This window comes from Phacochoerus africanus, chromosome X, assembly GCF_016906955.1.
Source record: "Phacochoerus africanus isolate WHEZ1 chromosome X, ROS_Pafr_v1, whole genome shotgun sequence".
Taxonomy (NCBI): Eukaryota; Metazoa; Chordata; class Mammalia; order Artiodactyla; family Suidae; genus Phacochoerus; species Phacochoerus africanus.
This window is the reverse complement of record NC_062560.1, coordinates 40809-61309: the sequence shown is the minus strand read 5'-3', so window position 1 is coordinate 61309 and position 20501 is coordinate 40809. Positions and strand designations below refer to the sequence as shown.

The 20501-nt window shown below is 44.9% G+C and overlaps 1 long non-coding RNA gene across 1 annotated transcript in view; it reads left to right on the top strand.

Moving 5' to 3' along the window:
* The first annotated feature begins 12834 nt into the window (after positions 1 to 12834).
* The window catches only part of LOC125118803 (uncharacterized), a 42016-nt gene continuing 34349 nt past the window's right edge, over positions 12835 to 20501 (top strand). Inside the window, exon 1 of the long non-coding RNA XR_007132895.1 lies at positions 12835 to 13125. This is a non-coding gene — a long non-coding RNA (uncharacterized LOC125118803). The remainder of the gene's footprint in view (positions 13126 to 20501) is intronic.

The window sequence follows — 20501 nt, the reverse complement described above, 5'->3', positions numbered from 1 at the left end:
GACTTTACAGAAGGCATACATTTTCTAACAGCAGCCCCAAAACCTGCACTTGCTGCATAAGGAGACACTGTTCTGTCTCTCAAGGCTGGTGACCAGGCAAACATTTCTTGAACAGGTAGTGCAGATGGATGAAGGGCCAGTGTCCCTGTCAAAAGTCAATGAGGTCCTACTGTACAGCTCGGGGAACTATAGCCCATCACTTGTCATAGAACCTGAGAGAAGATAATATGAGAAAAAGAATGTGTGTGTATATATATATATATATATGTGTGTGTGTGTGTGTGTGTGTGTGTATAACTGGGTCACTCTGCTGCATGGCAGAAATTGACAGAACATTGTAAATCACGTATACTAAAAAAAATTAAAACAAAAAGCAAGTCACATAAGACATGAGAGACCCATGTAAGCATGTCCCATCATACATCACCCAAGGAACGCTTAGGTTTCAGATGAAACCACAGAGCTCTGTGGATTTGGAAAAGCAGAAGATTGAAGTCAAGAAAAATCCACATCCCTTTTGCTTTGTGAGAACCACCAGTGGTCTCAGATCTTGACTGAGTATCCTGAGTAGAAGGTCAAAGAATGAAAGAACAAATCATGTTCTTCTTAGTGCCTCGCCTGCCAACTCTGTTTTATTTTCTCCCTTCCTCCCTCCCTCCCTTCCTTCCTTCCTTCCTTTTTCTTTTGCCAGTTCCAGCCACTGCTTTAGCACCGAGTGTTTACACCCCAAGTAGAAGTTTCAGGGACTTCATGGGCGTTTTGAGCGCTACAAAGGCACGAAGCCAGATTCAGAAGGATGAGAAACAAAGCAAAGACAAGACGTAGTTTGAATCATTCAGGTTCCTGTGTTTCCAAACCAGGTGGGAGTCTTGGCTTTTCTTATTCATGAGTCTTTCTCAAAGAAAAGAATCCTGACCTCTTTTCAGACCCAGAAGGACATCAGAAACCAGGTGCAAAATTGTCAGGTCTTGGAGACAAACTACCGTCTTTATGGCTCAGCTGTATTGATGTGGTTAGAAATTATCTTCACTGGAAAATTTAAGCTATTGATGTAAATGTCCTCAGGAATTCTCTGTAAGAGTGAGTCCATCTTTGGTATTTAAGGGGTTCATTATCTACAGGCTTCAGACCAAGTAGACCTGGCTGTGGAATACAATTTGAGGGGGACGATGATGCACTTATGGTCCTGGCCTTTCTTTTCTTTTTCCTTCCTCCCTCCCTCCCTCCCTCCCTCCCTCCCTTCCTTCCTTCCTTCCTTCCTTCCTTCCTTCCTTCCTTCCTTCCTTCCTTCCTCTTGCTCTTTTGCTCGTTTTCTTTCCCTTGCTCTCTCTCTATCTCTTGCTTCTTTTCCTTCGTCCGCCCCTCGCTCCCTAGCATCTCTCCCTCCTTCCTTCCATCCTTCCTCTTTTCTTCCTTTCTTCCTTTTTTTTTTCTTTTTGACTTTCGCACAACTAGTTAGTGGATTTAAAATACCTAGACTCCCATGACGACAAAACCCCTGCCGCTGGAAATACCCTGAAGGCCAAAACACAGTGGACAGCTGGCACCTCCAAGAAACACACCGAGAAAAGCGTGTTTCTCCAGGCATTCGTAAGCAGGGTTGCGTAGCTTCTCAGCCAGTGGTGGGTGTATGACTTCAATGAGACAAGAAAGCCTGTGTCACTAATTAAGCAAAAAGTGGCTTCAAAGAAGCCAGATGGTTGAGGAGTGAGCCATCAGAGGAAAGACATCAGAGATGAGTTCTGCTACCCTGACAAGCAGATGGGATAAAGGCTGATGAAACCCAGGCAAAAGCCCAGCATCCCCAGCCTGGTGAAGACGGAAGACCAAATTTCTATGCCTCCAATTTAAAGTGCCAGCCCATGGGCCACCCAAGACCCTGTGAGCTGCACACGTCTGCCTAGTTTGGGGGCAGCCTTTGTTCTGTTCATGCAGAAGAGACAGATTAAAAGGAAATCCCTCTGGGGCAAGCTTTCTGCAATGTTAAAAACTGTTCTCCCAGAAGCCCAGAGGGCACGGGCCAGGTGGGCAGGACCAATGGGCATCAGAGGCTCAGCCCATGTGCGTTTTTTGAGGCTCCAGCTATAGCAAATGAATGTATACCAAAATATATTACTATATACTAAAAGCAAATGAAGATAAAGAAAAAAGGTTAAACAAATCATGGAATCTTTCCACATGAGATTATATATATGGCAATAATGGTCACTTTCTAGCACTCCAGTGATTGTTTACGGCCGAAAGCATCTTAGGTTGGGGGGCCCTGGGTACCTGACCCCCCAAACTCCTGACTCTTATCCTCTCCACCACCTTATAGGTTTGGAGGACAGCCAAGGGGTGCCTGTCCTGGATGGGGCAGCTTCAGGTGCCCAGAGACAAATGGGTGGGTGTCAGAGTTTCTCACAGTAAAAGGAGTTGCAACCTGAAGCTCAGAAGGGCCCGTGAGGTTCCTGCAAGGAACAGATAAACTTGCTGATAAAATTCCTGCTTCACTCCGCTGCCCAGTCCTGTGCAGGGAAAAGTGTGTGTGTGTGAGAGAGAGAGAGAGACAAGGACAGACAAGGGATGGAGAGAGAGAGAGAGAGAGAGGAAAGGAACTGTTATGACGCACACTTTCAATGTGAATTTAAAAATATGACCTGTAAGTAATTTCCATTGTCTTTAATCTTGGAATAAATATATTCCTCTGCAGTCGTGCAACCCGCGTGCTCGGTGCTCCAATTAAAGACTTCAGATCCTGGATGGCTTTCGCAGAGGGCTTGGATTCAGTCGCTGAAAAGGATCTATAGACAGATAGCTTAATCATGATAACTATGTTTGTGGGTGATGTGAAAATGGACTTGGAGATTGCATGGACCTGGGACTTCAACACTTTCACATTTTTTTAATCTTTTTTTTTTTTTTTACTAAAGTATACTTGATTTACAATGCTATGCCAATTTCTGCTGTACAACAAAGTGACCTAGTCATATATGACATGTACATATATGACTTTTATATATATCCCTTTATTACATTATCTTTCATCAATGTCTGTCCCAAAAGGTTGGATAGAGTTCCCTGTGCTATACCGTAGGACCTCATTGCTTATCCATTCTCAATGTCATGGTTTGCATTGACTCCTTGTCCATCTCACTCCATCTCCCTTGGCAACCACCAGTCCATTCTCTATTTCTCTATATCTGTGAGTGTTTCTGTTCTGTGGATAGGTTCATTTGTGCCCTATTTTAGATGCCACATAGAAGTGATATCATATGGTTTTTGTCTTTCTTTCTTAGTTCACTTTGTATCAGAATCTCTACAAAGCATTCATGTTGCTGCAAATGGCATCGTGTTGTTCTTTTTTATGGGTGAGTAGTATTCTATTGTGTATATGTAGCACATCTTCTGAATCCATCATCTGTCGATGGGCACTAAGGTTGCTTCCATGTCTTGGCTGTTGTGAATAGTGCTGCGGTGAATATACAGTGCCTGTATCTTTTTTGAATTATAGTTTTGTCTGGATAGATGTCCAGGAGTGGGATAGGTGGATCGTATGGTAGTTCTGTATTCAGTTTTCTGAGGAATCTCCACACTGTTTTCCAGACTGGCTGCCCCCATTTCCATTCCTACCAACAATGTAAGAGGGTTCCCCTTTCTCCACACCCTCTCCAGCATTTGCTACCCTTTCACATTATCAATAAAGCTTGCGACTTGATTTTCTACCAGAAGCCTCATGCCGCTAAGATGGGATTAGATCATATCGGCACGGGACTTCCCTGTGGTTCACCCGAGGTGAGCCTCTCAGCCCCGAGGAACCAGAGGTAGGATGATGCAGTAACATTTTTCCCTTGTAAATTTCCCCTGATGGGGCAGTCTGCTCAGTGTGTGCAAGGAACATGAACTGAAAAAGATGAAATGCAGGTCAACTTCTGTTCTGTTCAAATTAACCTGTGTCTTAAAAATTGGAATATAGTTGATGGACAATGTTGTCTTTGTTTCTGGTGGACAGCAATGTGATTCAGTGTATGGATGTATATATTAAATATTATAATCATATGTATACACACACAGAGATTCCTTTCCATTAGGTTGTTACAGGATATTGAATATAGTTACCTGTGCTATACAGTAGGTCCTCATTGTTTATCTGTTTTATATATAGTAGTCTGTTTTTGCTAATCCCAAACTCCTAATTAATTCATCCCCTCCTTTCCCTTTGGTAACCATAAGTTTGTTTTCTATGACCGGTGAGTCTCTTTCTGTTTTGTCAATAAGTTCATTTGTGTTGTATTTAAGAGAACACTGATAAGTAATATCATATGATATTTGTCTTTCTCGGTCTGACTTACTTCACTCAGTGTGATAATCTCTAGGTCCAACCGTGTTGCTGCAAATGACGTATTTCATTCTTTTTTATGGCTGAATAGTATTCCATTATATATATATATATATATATATATATATATATATATATGATGATATATATATATATCACATCATCTTTATCCATTCCTCTGTTGATGGACACTTAGGTTGCTTTCATCTCTTGGCGATTGTGAATAGTGCTGCCATGAACACCGTGGTGCATACATCTTTCTAATTAGAGTTTTGCATTTTCTAGATATATGCCCAGGAGTGGGATTCCTGGATCATATGGTAACTTAAAAAAAAAATAACAAACATTTTTAAAGTGAGGCATTAGAAATAGACATCTAACTGTAGCCTACAGTCCAGTGGACAAGCTGCACACATACACACACAGCATACACACACACACACACACACACACACATTATGTTCCACTGGAAGTAAGTGGTTAAGTGCTGTCACAGGGTCAACATGCCTTGAAACCAGGGGAAATGGAATGATGAATTTTTCTAAAGGTGGATGTGGAGGTGTAAGTGTTTATGTCAAGAAATTATAACTCCTTTGAAGTTGAAAAATATCACCAAGACTCTCCCACCCTGGTTTGCCCAGGGCTGACCAGATCAAGGGTGGGTTCCCTAATCATGCCTTGATGTGACGAATTGAGAAAACCTCAAGGCTCTGGATGAGAGGTAAACCATTCTCAGCCAGAGTGCAGAAAGTGTCTTGCTAGATGCTGGAATCACAGATGTGGCTGTCGAGTTCCGCCTCTCCCTAATTTGATAGCTTTGGGCAGGCTTCATGAGCAGGTGATGTACTTCTTTCTCTGGTTCATTCATCTATGGTGTTTCTGGAGGAGCTGTCCCAACCACGCTGCCAATTGTCAAATATTTAGCATACAGGTTCACGTTGGTCCATCGTCTTTTACGATCCAGTTTGCTACAGCTTGTTACAGCCTTCCACACCCACAACCATCCCTGCACACACACACACATACATATGTGTTTAGGCACTATTTGTTATCTGTCACATTGTAACAAATTACCTGACTTGGAGGCTGGGGCACACATTGACGACACCACGAGCATAGCTTAGCAGAGTCCTCTGCTACAAGATTTTCATAGGCTGCAGTCCATGTAGCAGTTGGGGCTGCAGTCTCATCAGAAAACTCACATGGGGAAGAGTACACTTCCACAATCATGTGGTGGTTGCTGGGGTTCGGTTTTTCACAGGCTGTTGGAATGAAGATTTCTTCTCTCTCTCTCTCTCTCTCTCTCTCTTTTTTTTTTTTTAAGGCTACACCCATGGCACATAGAATTCCTGGGCTAGGCGTCAAATCAGAGCTGCAGTTGAGTCCTGTGCTACAGTCATGGCAACACTGGATCTGAGCTGCATCTGCAACCTACACTGCAGCTCGTGGCAATGACTGATACTTAACCCACTGAGCGAGGCCAGGGATTGAATCTGTGTCCTCACAGGGACAACATTGGGTCCTAAATCTGCTGAGCCACAGCAGGAACTCCAAAACTTTAGTTCTTCACCGACGATTGGCCACAAGGGACCATCAGTTTCCTGATAGATATTACACAGATTTGGTGGTTTCCTATGTAATTTTGGTCATGACTGTTCCGAGAAACTATTACCTTATCACTCATGTACCAGTGCCTTACAATAGAAGTTGATCCCTGTTCAAAACAAATCCATCCAGGAAGTTCCTTTGTGATGCAGTGGGTTAAGGATCTGGTCCTGTCACAGCTTGGTGTAGGCTGCAACTCTGGTGAGGGTTCAGTCCCTGGCCTGGGAACTTCCACGTGCTGCAGGTGCAGCCAAAGAAACCCTAATCCATCAGTATTAATAGACATCTTCTGTCTGCTCTGGTGCCACATGAATGACAAGCCACATATGTGTACATGTCACTCACAAAGCACAATTTGCACCATGTTCCCTCTCTTGTCAAGGAAAGATAAAGAAAAGATAAAGATTCCACAATGAAACTTGAGCTCCAGAGGATAAGAGAGAGCCATGGTAGGAAGAATTTTTTGGTCAACCTCAATGTAGATAAACTGAAATTAGAAGCGTGTTGCATTCACCTGAGGTAAGTGACTGATACAGGTCATTAACCCAAGAGAAGGCTCTCTGTGTCAATAAACAAAGGACATCTATGCCAGTTCTTATGTTATGCTCCAGTACTAAACTTCTTTCTTTCTTTTTTTCTTTTTATGGCCATACCTGCAGCATATGGAAGTTCCCAGGCTAGGGGTTGAATAGGAGCCTAGCCACAGCCACAGCCACAGCCACAGCCACACAGAATCTGGCCACATCTGAGATCTAAGCCACAGGTCCTGGCAACACTGGATCCTTCACCCACTGAGTGAGGCCAGGGATCGAACCTGTTTTCTCACAGACACTATGTCAGGGTCTTAACCCACTGAGCCACAGCAGGAACTCAACTTATTTCTTGTAAATACAGATCATCCGAAGTATAAAGCATGAAAGTAGGAAGACAGGTAGTAGTTATACATAGGATGAGAATAAAGGGTCAGAATCAGGAATCTGTTCAACCAGTCAATCATTCAGGGAATAGACACATGTTTTTATAATGTATAACATATATGAGGTGTGCGTATTTATTTATATATCATACAATAGACTATATATAACATTTACACAACCCTATCGATGTCATATATAATGCTGTACAGATATACCTAAGTTTATGACACTTTGCCTTATTGGCCTTTGTGGATATTGCATTTTTCACAAATCGAAGGTTTTTGTCAACCCTGCTTCAAGCCAGCCTATTGGGGCCATTTTTTTTCCCCACACCATGTGCTTACGTTCTCTCTCTTGTGTCATATTTTGGTAATTCTTGGAATATTTTAAATCTTTTCCTTTTCTTTTTTTGCCTTTTCCAGGGCCGCTTCCGACGGCATATGGAGGTTCCCAGGCTAGGGGTCAAATCGGAGCTGTAGCCACTGGCCTACGCCAGAGCCACAGCAACGTGGGATCCGAGCCGCATCTGCAACCTACACCACAGCTCACGGCAATGCCGGATCCTTAACCCACTGAGCAAAGGGCAGGGATTGGACCTGCAACCTCATGGTTCGTAGTCGGATTCCTTAACCACTGCGCCACGACGGGAACTCCTCCTTTTCATTATATTTGTGTTGGTTTCTGTGATCAGTGGTCTTTGATGGGACTGCTATTACTCACTGCAGGCTCGATAGTGGTTTTGTTTGCCATAAAATATTTTTAAATTAAGGTATGTACTTGGCTTTTCTAGACATAACGCTATCACACACTACATAGGCTACAGTCTTGAGAACACATAATTTTGTATGGACTGGGAAACCAAAACATGTGTGGGACTCACTTTATTTTGGGGATCTGGAATTTAGCTCAATATCTCCAAGATGTGCCTGATGATTATATAATATATAATATATATATATATATATATATATTACATATAGCATTTATATCCCATATATAAATTATAAATGTTATCTACAAATGTATATTTTATATAACCTATTATAATATATAACCCCCTTCTCTATATGTATTTATTATATACTTTATATATGTGTGTGTATATGTCTATATGCCTGAATATGTGTGTGTGTAGATTTATATATTGCATTTATATAAATATGTAAACGCTCGCTATTTGTATTTATCATATACCTCATGTATTATATGTATATATGTGTGTATGTATGCCTGAATATATACACACACACACACATATATATGTGTATATATATATGCATGTGTATGTATAGCTGTGTGTGTGTGTGTGTGTGTGTGTGTGTAATTTCAAGTACCCCGGAGATAGGAAGTTTATAAAGTCTTAGGCAATTACGGGGAAAAGTTGCTGCAAAATGTCATAGAAAAGTGAACTCAGAGTTTCCTGGTGGCTCCGCGGGTTAAAGCTTGGGCGTTGTCACTGCTGTCCTCTGGTTACAGCTATGCCTCGGATTTGATCCCTGGCCCATGAACTTCTGCATGCCTTGGGTGTGCCCCCCCCCCCCCCCCCGCAAAGAACTGTATCTGGGGCCACAGATTTGGGATCCAGTGTCTTTAGTTTTCATACGCGAGCACAAGCAAAAGGGGTTCTCAGCCTCCATGAATTCCGTGAAATTCAGGAGACTGAGTCCTGTTTAACACTCAGGGCCATTTAAAAGTCACTTAGGCTAATCATGCCCAGAGATGAAATGATAACTAGGAAAAGCACTTTTAAAAACCAGATGGAAAGTCAGAGCATCTCTGCAACAGGGTACACCCCTTGCAAAATTGATGGTCATTTGGGGGTTTAAGATAACAGGAGAACAAAGCCACCGAGAGCAGGCTCCCACCCAAGAGGATTTTTTTTTTTTTTTTGATTTCTCAGAGGTAAAAATTGGACTGCGGGAGTGCACACCCTTCTCCTTAGAGAATTTGAATGTGAACATCTGTCTTTAAGACTTTTTTTCTTGATTTATTTTGGGCGCACCCACGGCAAAAAGTTTGTTAACCTTATAAAACACTTCACTGACGTAACCAAGGGGGATCATCGCTGTCATTTCTCACCTAAATGTCTATAACCCTATTTACAAATATGAAAAGGTGCATGCATTAAACTAGTATGAGACAACCTCATTTAAGGGACAGACACAGGTCTGGAATTCATGATAATCCCAGTTGAACTTGTCTGAAGTTTACTTTGTGTCATTGAAAGGACAGAGTTTCTCAGGAACTTTGGAGTATATATAAATTAAGAATGGAATTTTCTTTTATGGCTGCACCCGGAGGATGTGGAAGTTCCCTGGACCAGGGATGGAACCTGCGGCGTAGCCATAACCCCAGCCGCTGCCGTGACAATGCCAGATCCTTAACCTGCTGCGCCATTGGTAACCCACTGCCTACGGAATAAATTCCACCTATTCAGTATGGTATTCAAGATCCTGGAAGAATTTATCACCCTCTTATCCTATCTCTCTTCTTTTCACATTCGATATGAATATCAAACCCTATACATCCCAAACTCCACCCCACACACGTTGTTGCTGCTATGCCTTTATTCAGACTGTTTCCATAGCTTTTTTTTTTTCTCAACTTCTGCACCTGATCCAGGGTTCTTTATCATTCTGTTACCAAGCTTGTACTGCTCGCCACGTGGCAGGGCAATAAATCGAGAGCCGAGGTGGTAGGGCAAGGAAGAGCGACTTTATTCGGAAAGACAGCAGACTGAGCATTGTTCCCAAGAACCGTCTTAGCCGAATTAGAATCCAGGCTTCTTTCATACAAAAAGGGGGACAGAGTGTGGCTGGTTGTTGCAAACTTCCTGGTGCCTTTATTGCAGCTGTCCAGCTATGTCTGGTCACAATGTTCCCATTACCCTCCAACAAGACAAAGTGTATGCAACTTTTTATTCTACCTTTAAAGGTCAAGGCTGAAAGGCAGAGCCCAGAGAACCAACCATGTGTCTCTTTCAGACTGGAGGCAACATTTTTTTTTTTTTTTAACAAAAGCTGTGGAGCCCCCATGACTCAACTCAAGCAGCAGAGCACAGGGATTAGAGCTGAAGGCATGGATTCAATGTGGAGCCAGGTGTATTCTTCTCTGTTCTATTCCCTTCTCTGCTGAGAGCACTCTTTCTCTGGAGACCCTTTCTTCATCAGGCCTACCTCCAGGAATCCTATGATGTCATAAGTCATTGGTATTTTCATACCTTCTGGTCATCGTTTTTTTTTTTTTCCCCTTCTGATGCTTTTGGCTCCCTTCTCCACTAGACTGTATGCTTCTTCAGAAATAAATGGAGGTGGAATTCTTTTGTGAGGCAGCGAGTTAAGTATCTAGTGTTGTCACTGCAGCAGCTCGGGTTGCTGCTGTAGCACAGGTTCCATCCCTGACCTGGGAACTTGCGCATGCCATGGGTGCGGCCAGAGATAAATAAATAAATGGATATGCATTACTCACAAATGCATTTTTCCGTGTTTAGGATTATGCTTGTGCTCAACAGATACTTGAGACATTTATAAATCAATTCGCACTTTCTTGGTCAAGCCTACGATGTTCCAGCATGCTAGGAATTACTGTGTTCAACTTGAGGTTCTGCTTTTAAATTCTACTTGGGGAAGAATATATGTTTATATCTATGTCTCTATTTCTATATCTTTGTATCTGTAACTTTATGTGTCCCTAATTTGGGGGAAAAGCTGTATTTACTAGCCATGCTATTATGTTACTGGATCTTATTTTATTTTTTTGGCAGTGCCAAATGCATGTGGAAGTTCCTGGGCCAGGGGTCAAAACCTGTGTCACAGCAGTGACATGAGACACAACAGTGACAATGCCAGATCCTTAACCTGCTGAGCCGTGAGGGAACTTCCAGTTATGTTACTGGATCTTAAATATCTATTCAATGATAGAAGAAAGATAAATATTTATATGACATATATGTTTCTTCTATTATTAGATATGTATCAATTTTATGTATGTATATTGTATCTATAACAGTGATTAAAATAGGTCTTTATATCTATACGTATGATACACACACACACACACTCACATATGTATCTTTTTGGTAAAGTTTTCTTTTTTTAATGATTTTTATTTTTTTCCATTATAGTTGGCTTACAGTGTTCTATCATAAATGGTGTTTTCATGCATATTATCCATTTAATCATCCCAAGGAACCCCAAAGAAAACTACTTTAATCACTGTTTAATATATCTAGTCCCTAACTTTCACAAAACCTAATAGACTTTTCCTACCGGTTCAAGCAAGCAAGGATAAGACCCTTGATCTGAAACTAGGTACCCTAAATTGGTGTTCACCCTCACCCCCTATTCCCTCTGTCCCCAAGAGTCCCTCTCTCAAAACTTCTGAGGAATCCCTAATTATGCTCTCACCCCAAGTAATTACAGCAGGCTGGATGCGTACCTTTGCTGCCTAAGTGCAGAAGCAACTCTGAGGATGCCTAATGGATAAGAGATGTTATCTTTTTTCCATCCATAAAGAAATTCCTACGCCTGTGAAATAATGTGGAGAAAAGCAAATATTTATTTAGAGCTTCTTGCATGTCTAGTCCTGCATCAAATATGAGATCTCAAAGATATTGGGAGTGATTCCTTTTATCTGCTTCATATTACAGGGGCTGAAACCCAGGCAAAGCCTTTAAACACACACCTAAGGTCAGAGGCAACTTGAACAAGAGAATCAGTGTTCAGATTGCCACACTATATAACCTTCCCTGATTTATGAGCAAGGAACTTCAGACATGGCACAACAGAGAGCCAGATCCCTCTAAACCCAATGAAAAATACCAGGTCATAGCACTCAACTTGAAGCAGACTGGGAAAGATGATTTTCTGGATTCCCCAAATTGAAGAGAAGGTATTTCTTTTTTCTTTTGTTTTTTTCTCTTTTTAGGGCCACACCTGAAACATATGGAAGTTCTCAGTCTAGGGGTCTAATTGGAGCTGCAGCAGCTGGACTATGCCACTGCCACAGCAACGCCAGACCAGAGCTGCATCTGCAACCTACACTGCAGTTTGCAAAAATGTTGGATCCTTAACCCACTGAGTGAGGCCAGGTATGGAACCCACATCCTCAAAGAGGCAGAGACTGCATCAGGTTCTTAACCCGTTGAGCCACGATGGGAACTCCAAGGGAGGTTGTTTCAAAATAACTGGCAGATGCTAGCAATGTCTAGTACTTAATTCTGCAAAATCATTACTATATAGAAAGCTCCTTTGGGGCGCAGTGGGTTAAGGATCTGGCTGGGGTAGCTGCTGTGACTGGTTTGAACCTTGGCCCAGGGAACTTCCACGTGCCAAGGGGGCCAGCGGGGGGAAAAAATCATTACCGAATAAGAAACAAACCCCCAAAGACGTTAACCCATCACCTCGACATAAAGAAGCTTCTGTCCTTTACAGATCTTCATTCTAATTTTGCTGCCTACATAGGTATCTCATATATATTATATGCCACATTATATATGTATGTCATTGCTTCCAATACAGGCACAATACCATCCAGCAACAGTAACACATTTTTCAGCCTGACTCCTGGGAATAGCTCACACTGCTGGCACTCTCTCTGGGACAGCATGGCCTGCAAGAGTTAAGATGTTTGCAAATACGGTAGCGTGTTTGGTGTCTCTGAAGGCTATCTGGAGCGAACAGGGAAGGGAAGCTTCCTTGTGCGCTTCTGGCACGGCGGCCCCGTGAGACGCGCTCACCTGTTCCACCACCCCGGCACCCGGCACCGGCACCAGCACCGGGCATCGCTCGGTGCCAGCTGGTTTGCACTGGGGATTAGCTGCTCTTTGCATTCGCTTGTAGCTGTGGATGTGGTTTCTGTAGTGATGGGGCCGACTGCGGAGATCCATTGGCTGCTGGCTTTGTAAATTTCATTCAGTTTGGTCCAATAGCAGAGGGGGAGCTGGGAGCCATCAGGACCTCTCGCTTCAATCTCTCTTTTTCTTGCAGACCGGTCTCTGTCTCTCCACACAGAGCTTTTATTCAGACCTAACGCTGCCCTTCGTGCTCCGTGTTCCTGTTTCTCCCTCCCCATAAGACTATTTACGACACAAACAACGAATTTCCTCCAAACGGCCGTGTTAGTGATCCTCACCTGCCTTCGGGGGCTCAAATCCGGTTGGGATTCGAGAAAGCCGAGGCGCCCCAATACATCCTCCTGAATCATACCTTCGGCCAGGGTTCGCTAGAATAATCTGGATATATAAAAACAACACTGAACAGTCGAAGCCGCTCTTCCACGGCTAAGGTAGGTGCCGTTTTAGGATGTATCTCTGGGTTATTTTTTTTATAAAGCCTTTTTTTTTTTTTTTAACATTTTGACTTGTGTGTGCTCCCCCGCCGAAGATGATAAGCCTGACTGCTAACGTTTGCGGTTCAATTCATCCGACGTTAAAAAATTTTTTTTTAAATTTTGAAAATTTGGATAGATGGACTTTCTTCCATCTGTCGCCCCATTTCTTAGGTGTGGGAGTGTGTGGACATGTATGTACGGCGTGTCCTGTGCAAGCTTTCGTGCCCGTCTCCACAGAAACATTACATTTTTTTTTTCTTTTGACTTAAAAAAAGATTCGGGACCACGGTGGTTCGGAAGCATTTTGCTGCAATCAGCTGTTTGAACGGCTCTGGGGCCGTGTGTGATGTGTTTACAAAGTAGCGCTGTGTTACATACAAATAAACAGAAGAGTGTGGCGAGGAGAGGAGGGGAAAAAAAAATGTATCTGCAGTACGGGGAGAGAAAGAGCAAAGCGCCAGTTCTCTGCAAAGCGAGACTGGAGAGGAAGGCTGAAGGACTTCTGGAAAGTGTGAGCAACAACGGGCTTTTTTCTCCTCCTTCTTCTTTAAGGAAACTGTCAGCTACCATCTCCCGGGGTGCATTTTTGGGGTTAACCAGAGGAAAAAAAAGGAAAACAGGCTTGGCCGGGTTTGCGTTAAGCGATTTTTTTTTTCCCTCCTGCCTCTGCTGGCCTTGGATAAGATGACGGCTTGTGTGATGCACGAAATAACGCACGTGATTGATTAGGACCTGGCTGGGCTTTGCTGGGGAGCGACCCGGGCGCGCCAGAGACCCCAGGTGAAGACGAAACGACGGTAGCTTAGCGCTGTTTCTTGCAAAGCTGGGGAGCGGGCTCCCTGCGCCCCCCCTCCCCTTTCGCGTGCGTGTGGGTTGGGGGAAGGCAGGCGGCGGAAGGTGGGGGGCTGGGAGGGGGGCAGCTGGTGGTTCTGCTTCTTCTCGAGCCTTTGGATCTGGCCTGGACCTCGGCGAGGGGCACGCAGCTGCCGCCGGAGCGCCGTCCCCGAGCTGCCTGCTCTTCTGGAGGACCACAAAAGTTGGTAGCTGCGGGGACAGGCTCCGGGCACCCCAGCCAGGGTCTCGGGGTTGCGGAAGCCATCGCCCCTGTTCCCAGGAGCACAATCCGCGGGGTGCACGGAGGGCCAGTGCTCTTGCCCGAGGTGGGGGCGGGGGTCTGGGGAGTCGGTTCCAATACGCGGACCACCCCAGTAGCCTTGGGCGACGTAATAGACAACCGCCCCCCCCATTCCAAAGCTCTTCGCTGTCCCGCGCTTCAAATCCCGCCTATCCCCCCGTCCCCGCTTCCCCAGGCGATTTCATCCTGACCCCCCCCCAACCCCCGCCCCTAGATCTTCCCGCGCAGCTCGGCCTGACCCGCTCCCAATCCAGCGGGCGGAACTGGTGGCGGAGATTCGGCGAGCCCGCAGCCTGGGGGCGGGGGCAGGGGGCACTGAAGGTGGGCAAGGGTCTCTGAGAGCTTGGAAAAGCGAGTGAACTTGAGTCCCGCCCCCTCCCCAAGGCCTCGGCGGAGGCGCCCCTGGCCTGCGCTCGCACTCGTGTGGCCTGACCTGCGGGCTGGGGGGTGAAGGGGGGGGGGATGTGTCGCCCGGCTGCAGCTGAAGCGGGGGGTGGGGGGACTTGCGGCGGGAGACGAGGCGGAGGTCCCCGCCTCCACCTCCCCCACCCCCTGCCTGTCCCCTCCCCCTCAGGCTCTCCAGGACGCCCGCCGCCTCCTCAGGGCGCGCAGGCATCCTTCAGTCTCCCAGACGCCCCCTCTTTCCCCCCCCCCCCCGCCCCTCAACCTGCCTGGGCTCTTTCGACCCTCGGAGAACCCGTGGGCTCGGTTCTCCGCGCGGGTGTCCGGGGCGGTCCCCGGGGCTTTGCGCCCCCAGATCCGGGCCCGGGGCCCCGCGCAGTCCTGGGCCCGGGCGCACCGTTCCGGTGCCCGCACGCCGCCAGACACAGCACCCTTTCTTCCCGGAGCGGCGGGGGCGGGAGCGGGGGGTCACTCCCACCCCGCATCCCCGTGGCCACCCTGGAAACGGATGTCCCTTTCGGAGGGCGAGGGGCGCCCGGAGGACGTCCTCTGCATCCCCCCGCCCCTTTCCCAGCGGGCTTTTTTTTTTTTTTTTTTTTTTCCTTGGCTGCGGCTTTCCTCTTCTCTGACTCCAGCCTCTGAACCGACTCGCAGGTGTGGGCCTCTTTTTTATTTTTGAAGCCATTGGGCTGTCCTTTCGGGGCTGGCGGGGGAGGGGGATGCGGGAGGCAGCATCGGGGTCCCGGGGGTGGCGGTGGGGTGGCTCCCGCCTCGTGCCGCGGTGGCCGCTCGCGCCCGCGGTCGGTGCGCGCGCGGCGAATTGAGCGCAGAGCCTGGGCGAGTCTGGGGTAACCAGGACCGCGGATCCCAATGTGTCGTTTGGACCCAACTTAAGAATTTGGGGGTGAGGGTTGTCGGATGGGGGTTATGGAACTGAGCAGGTGCTGTTCTTGCGAGCAGAGTCCACAAGGTGGTAGTGTGGATTCTTCCTTTCATTTTGATTTGACTGGATTTTTTTTTCTTTCTTTCTTTCTTTCTTTCTTTTTTTCCCCCTGTTTGGTCAGTTGGGGGAATCGGCTTTCTGTGTTCATATCCTATGCTATTTGAAGGGATCCACCTGCTGGTCCGGCTTCCGTACCCATAACGCGTTGCATGTTTCCTAATGCGAGGTGGTGCAAGCTGGCTTCGTTTTCGGGAGTCGGCACTTAGCCTGGTTGGAGGGATGAGACGCAGAGAAAAAAGAAAGGGGGTGGGGGGAGAGAGAGAAAATAAGAAAGTTTGGGGAGACTTAAGTTATCCTGATGGAAAGAATTTCCAGTTTGTGTATGTAGGCTTCTGCAGGCAACACGGAAGTACATCCCTGAGACCTTGTCTGGGAGGTAGCTACTTCAGCGAGAAATTAAATGACCAGGGCGTCGAGACCTGACTTTCTATCAGAACAAAGCAACCTCAGCTGCTCTGAGAGCTGCCCGGTTTGAAGGAGAGGCTTCGTGTTTTTCCTAGAGGATGCCAGAGGTTGGAGAAGTGATCTCATGGCACAGAGATCTGTATTTTTGTGGAGTCAGATGAGGGGAGTGGAGAACTATATTTTCTGCCTTCAGTTGGCCGTGGGAAGAGGTTAACAGCGACCCTGACAGTCGCCAGGGTCTATTTCCCTGTGTAGCTGCAGCAGAAGCTGACTGTTGAACTCTGTGTGTGTGTGTTGGGGGGGCTGATAGCACATGGTGGCATTCACCCCTTCTTTCCAGATAAAAACATCTGAATTTTTTTTTTAATGTGTCCCTAAATGAAGAACATGAGAATCTCACGGAAAGCCTCTGCAAATATTTATTTTTTTCCAGATTAAATACATAGTATTCTGTTACCCAAGGATTTGTATCCATAACGGCTATTTTAAAGACTATTTTCCTTGACAGGTAAGAAAATTGTCAGGGCCAGAATGGAGCAAGTGGAAAATTACTTCATCAGTTTTAAATCACTGGATGAAAATGACAGGTTGAATTTTTTGGAAACCACAATGATTTCGAGCAGGGAGTTAATGATCATTGCACTTTCATTAATAATGACTGTGCTTTGATGCCATTTTCGAGGTGTTTTGACATATTTTTCTCGGGTGGAAGAATTGTTGCTTTCCTTTGTATTCTTTTTTTTTTTTTTCTTTCCCAAATGAAAGCATGCTGGATACACATTTGGCTCTGTAACCGGCCATCCAGCTAATTTTTACCCAAGTCTAAGAAGAGATAAGATACCTGGTCAGGAACTGGTTACCACAGAATGTGGATAAAGCAGGTATAGCCGTCCATGCTCTTACATTTACAAGTGAATAAATTCAAAAGTTCATTTTTTTTTTCGCCTGAAATATAGACAATAAGTCTACGGGGTTTTTTTTCTTTATTTCTGAACTCGGCCTTTTCGTTTTTGTCTTTGTAGTAATTTGTGGAAAGCTTCTGGTCACCGGACAAAGATGAGAGTGTTTCTGTACACACTCAGTTGCTTTCTAAATGTCCAAGAATGTCTTTAGGAACCTTTGTCATATGGTGCTTTTATGCCTGAACCCCAGCAAAAAAAAGAAAAAAGAGAAAAAAAAACAAAACAAACCCAGAGAAGGTTCTCACAAAAGTAAATAGTCAAGTGGATGGGATCTGGCCTGGGTTTACTGTTCTTAGGTTTTAATTGGTGCCCTGTATTTTAAACCTTCATTACCTGGCTGGGCGTTGTCAGCAGGGCAACTTCTTGACCAAATTTATGTGGTTCAAATGAAACGACCATATGAAAATATTTAAAGTCCTTTAAAGCCCTCACTCTGAAGACAAGCTCCTCTGGTTCAAACATTTAAATTCCAAACTCGGTGAGAGCTGATTTTTTTATATGTGAGAGTCAAGCGCAAGGAACATATTTTTTAATGTCTAAACCAGAAATGTATTCTTTCTATGTTCTCAACGCTCATGAGCATACGTTTTATTCCCAGATGAGGAAGCTATGTTCAGGCTTTCACTTCCATGAGTTGCCCAGTTTAAAAAAAAAAAAAAAGTTCTGGATATTGCATCTTTTCAGAAGAGACACTTCATCTTCCGTTTAATTAGGTTAAAAAAAAATGCAGACTCTTCGGTGTAGCAACAACTGATTTCTTAAACTTGTCAGCCCCCGGGTTCACATCCCATATTCAGCTTTTGCTCAGTTAAGGAGAGGCAGAGAGATGCACAAACTTGAGGCCACGTGGTTTCAGGCAATTAGGTCATCTGTTATGGGCTGCTACTATTCATGGGCCATTCACTCCGTGAATATTTTCCAGTTTTGTCATTTTTCTCTAAACAAGCTACATGGGGCCTTTCAAAGCCTCTTCTGTTCTTTGCTTAAAGAATGGCACGATGGGAAACTCTTCCTCATTATTCTTGGGGAGAGGCAGAGTGGCACCGATGATTAAGGGAGGGCCCGGGGGGGGGGGGGGGGCGACGTGGTACCGCCTAGAATTTTGAAGTTGGCCATTCCCAGGCTTTGAGTGCATAGCTAGAAGAATTCTGTCCTGTGGCGAATCTGCGACACCAAAGCGCAGTCAAAGGCTCATACGATCCGCACACAGAGGGAGAAGAGCCAAGCCACCTCACTTCAGACCTTCGCTGTTGGGCTCACCTGTCCCAGGTGTGTGCGGAACCCCTGCGTGCCACCTGCTGCAGCAAATCAGTTTCCAGAATGAGCCTCTTCTCTGGTCCAACCCGCCTCCCTCCCCCCGCCCCCCGAAGTGGTACCTGACAGAAATACAGACCAAAATATAGAGTGAGGTGAATTTGTATTGAATTGATGAAAAACAGAAAAAAAAAAAAAGAGAGAGAGAGAAAAGTGACTGGGAAAAAACCGTGCAGAACCTCGAGGAAATGCATCTTTGTTTCTGAAGGGTATGTAATGAGATGGCTTGTGCTTTTACAGCTTCTTTGGAAATGAGGGGAAAGAACGTTGAGTTTTGTTTGGGTGCTTTTATTTTTTTTTATTTTTTTGGTATTGATTGATGGACTGATGGATCGATCATTTTTTTTAGGGCCGCACCCACGGCATATGGAGGTTCCCAGACTAGGGCTTGTTGGAGCTACAGCTGCTGGCCTACCCCACAGCCACAGCAACACAGGATCCAAGCTGCATCTGTGACCTACAGCTCACGGCAAGGCCGGATCCTTAACCCACTGAGCGAGGCCAGGGATTGAACCCTCCACCGTATGGTTCCTAGTCAGATTCGATTCCGCTGTGCCACAACGGGAATTCCTATGTTTTATTATCATGAAAGCGTAGTTGATTTACAGTGTTTTGTCCAGTTCTCTTGTACCACACAGTGACCCAGTCACACACATTTCCCTGTGCTGTACAGAGGGTGCTTTTATGTATTTATTGACTGTATGCGCTGTAAAGAGTGATTTGCCACAGTACCAGCCCTCTTTTGGGGGACCAGAATTGGAGCTTCCTGATTTGGTGTCTTGATACTAGTGAGCATTTTGGTTTCACAAGGCTAATACCTGATTGGATGATGAAGGCATTATCGGCTCTGGAAGGGTACTATCCCAGGCATAGGTCTTTACCCTATTACATCGTGGTAAAAACAGATATCACAAGATCTAAGTGCCACACAGTTTTAAGTACTGTGGACTGTTGGTGCAATATTGTACCATAACTCTAGAACTTCTTCATCATGTTCAACTGGGTTTTTTTTTTTTGTCTTTTAATGATAATCATTAAATGTCTTTTAATGATGCGTTATTTATTAGCATCATGTCTCCAAGGTTTATGCAGAATTTGTGTCAGAATAATATTCCATTGTATGTGTATACTTCATTTTATTTATCTAGTCATCTGTCAATGGACAGGTGTGTGGTTTTCATCTTTTCGATATCATGAATAATGCTGCTGCGACCATGAGTGTACAAATAGCTCTTAGAGACCCTGCTTGGAAACCTTCTGGGTTTACACCTCCAAGTGGAATTGCCAGATCATATGGTACTTCTAGGATTTTTTTTCTTTTTTAGAAAAAGGATTTACTCATGGACTTGGAGAACAGACTTGGGGTTGCCAAGCAGGGGCGAGGAGTGGGGTGGACTGGGAATCGGGGGTTCATAGACGCACAGGCCGATTGCCACTGGAATGGAAAAGCAATGAGACTCTGCTGTATAGCACTGGGAACTCTTATCTAGTCACTTATGATGGAGCCTGATGGAGGGTCATGTGAGAAAAAGAATATATATGTATGTGTGACTGGGTCACTTTGCTGTACAGTAAAAAATTAACAGAACACGGTAAACCAAGTATAATGGAAAAAATAAAAATCATTTAAAAAACGTTTTGGAGTTGATGTACGGTGCTGTGTCCATTTCCTCTGTACAGCAAAGTGACCCAGTCATACATACGTACATACATATATATGTATATATTCTTGTTTTCATATTATCTCCCATCATGATGTGTATCTCAAGAGATGGAATACATTGTTCAACATAAACTGTATGTCTATTGATTCATAACTCACCATTTCCCCCTGTTTGACTCTTAAAAGACAGCAGGAATCCATCCCTCCTCTGGACTCATGCGCCGTTTTTTTGAAATTGGAGTAGAGTTCATTTACAATGTTGTCGTGGTTTCAGGTGTACAGCAAAGTGATACAGTTACAGATATTTTTCAGATTCTTTTCCATTCCAGGTTATTACAAGGTATTGAGGGTAGTTCCCCCGTGCTATCCAGCAGGTCTTTGTTGTTTATTTTATACTTAGTAGCCTGTATCTGCAAATCCCACACTGGTAATTTATCCCTCCCCCTT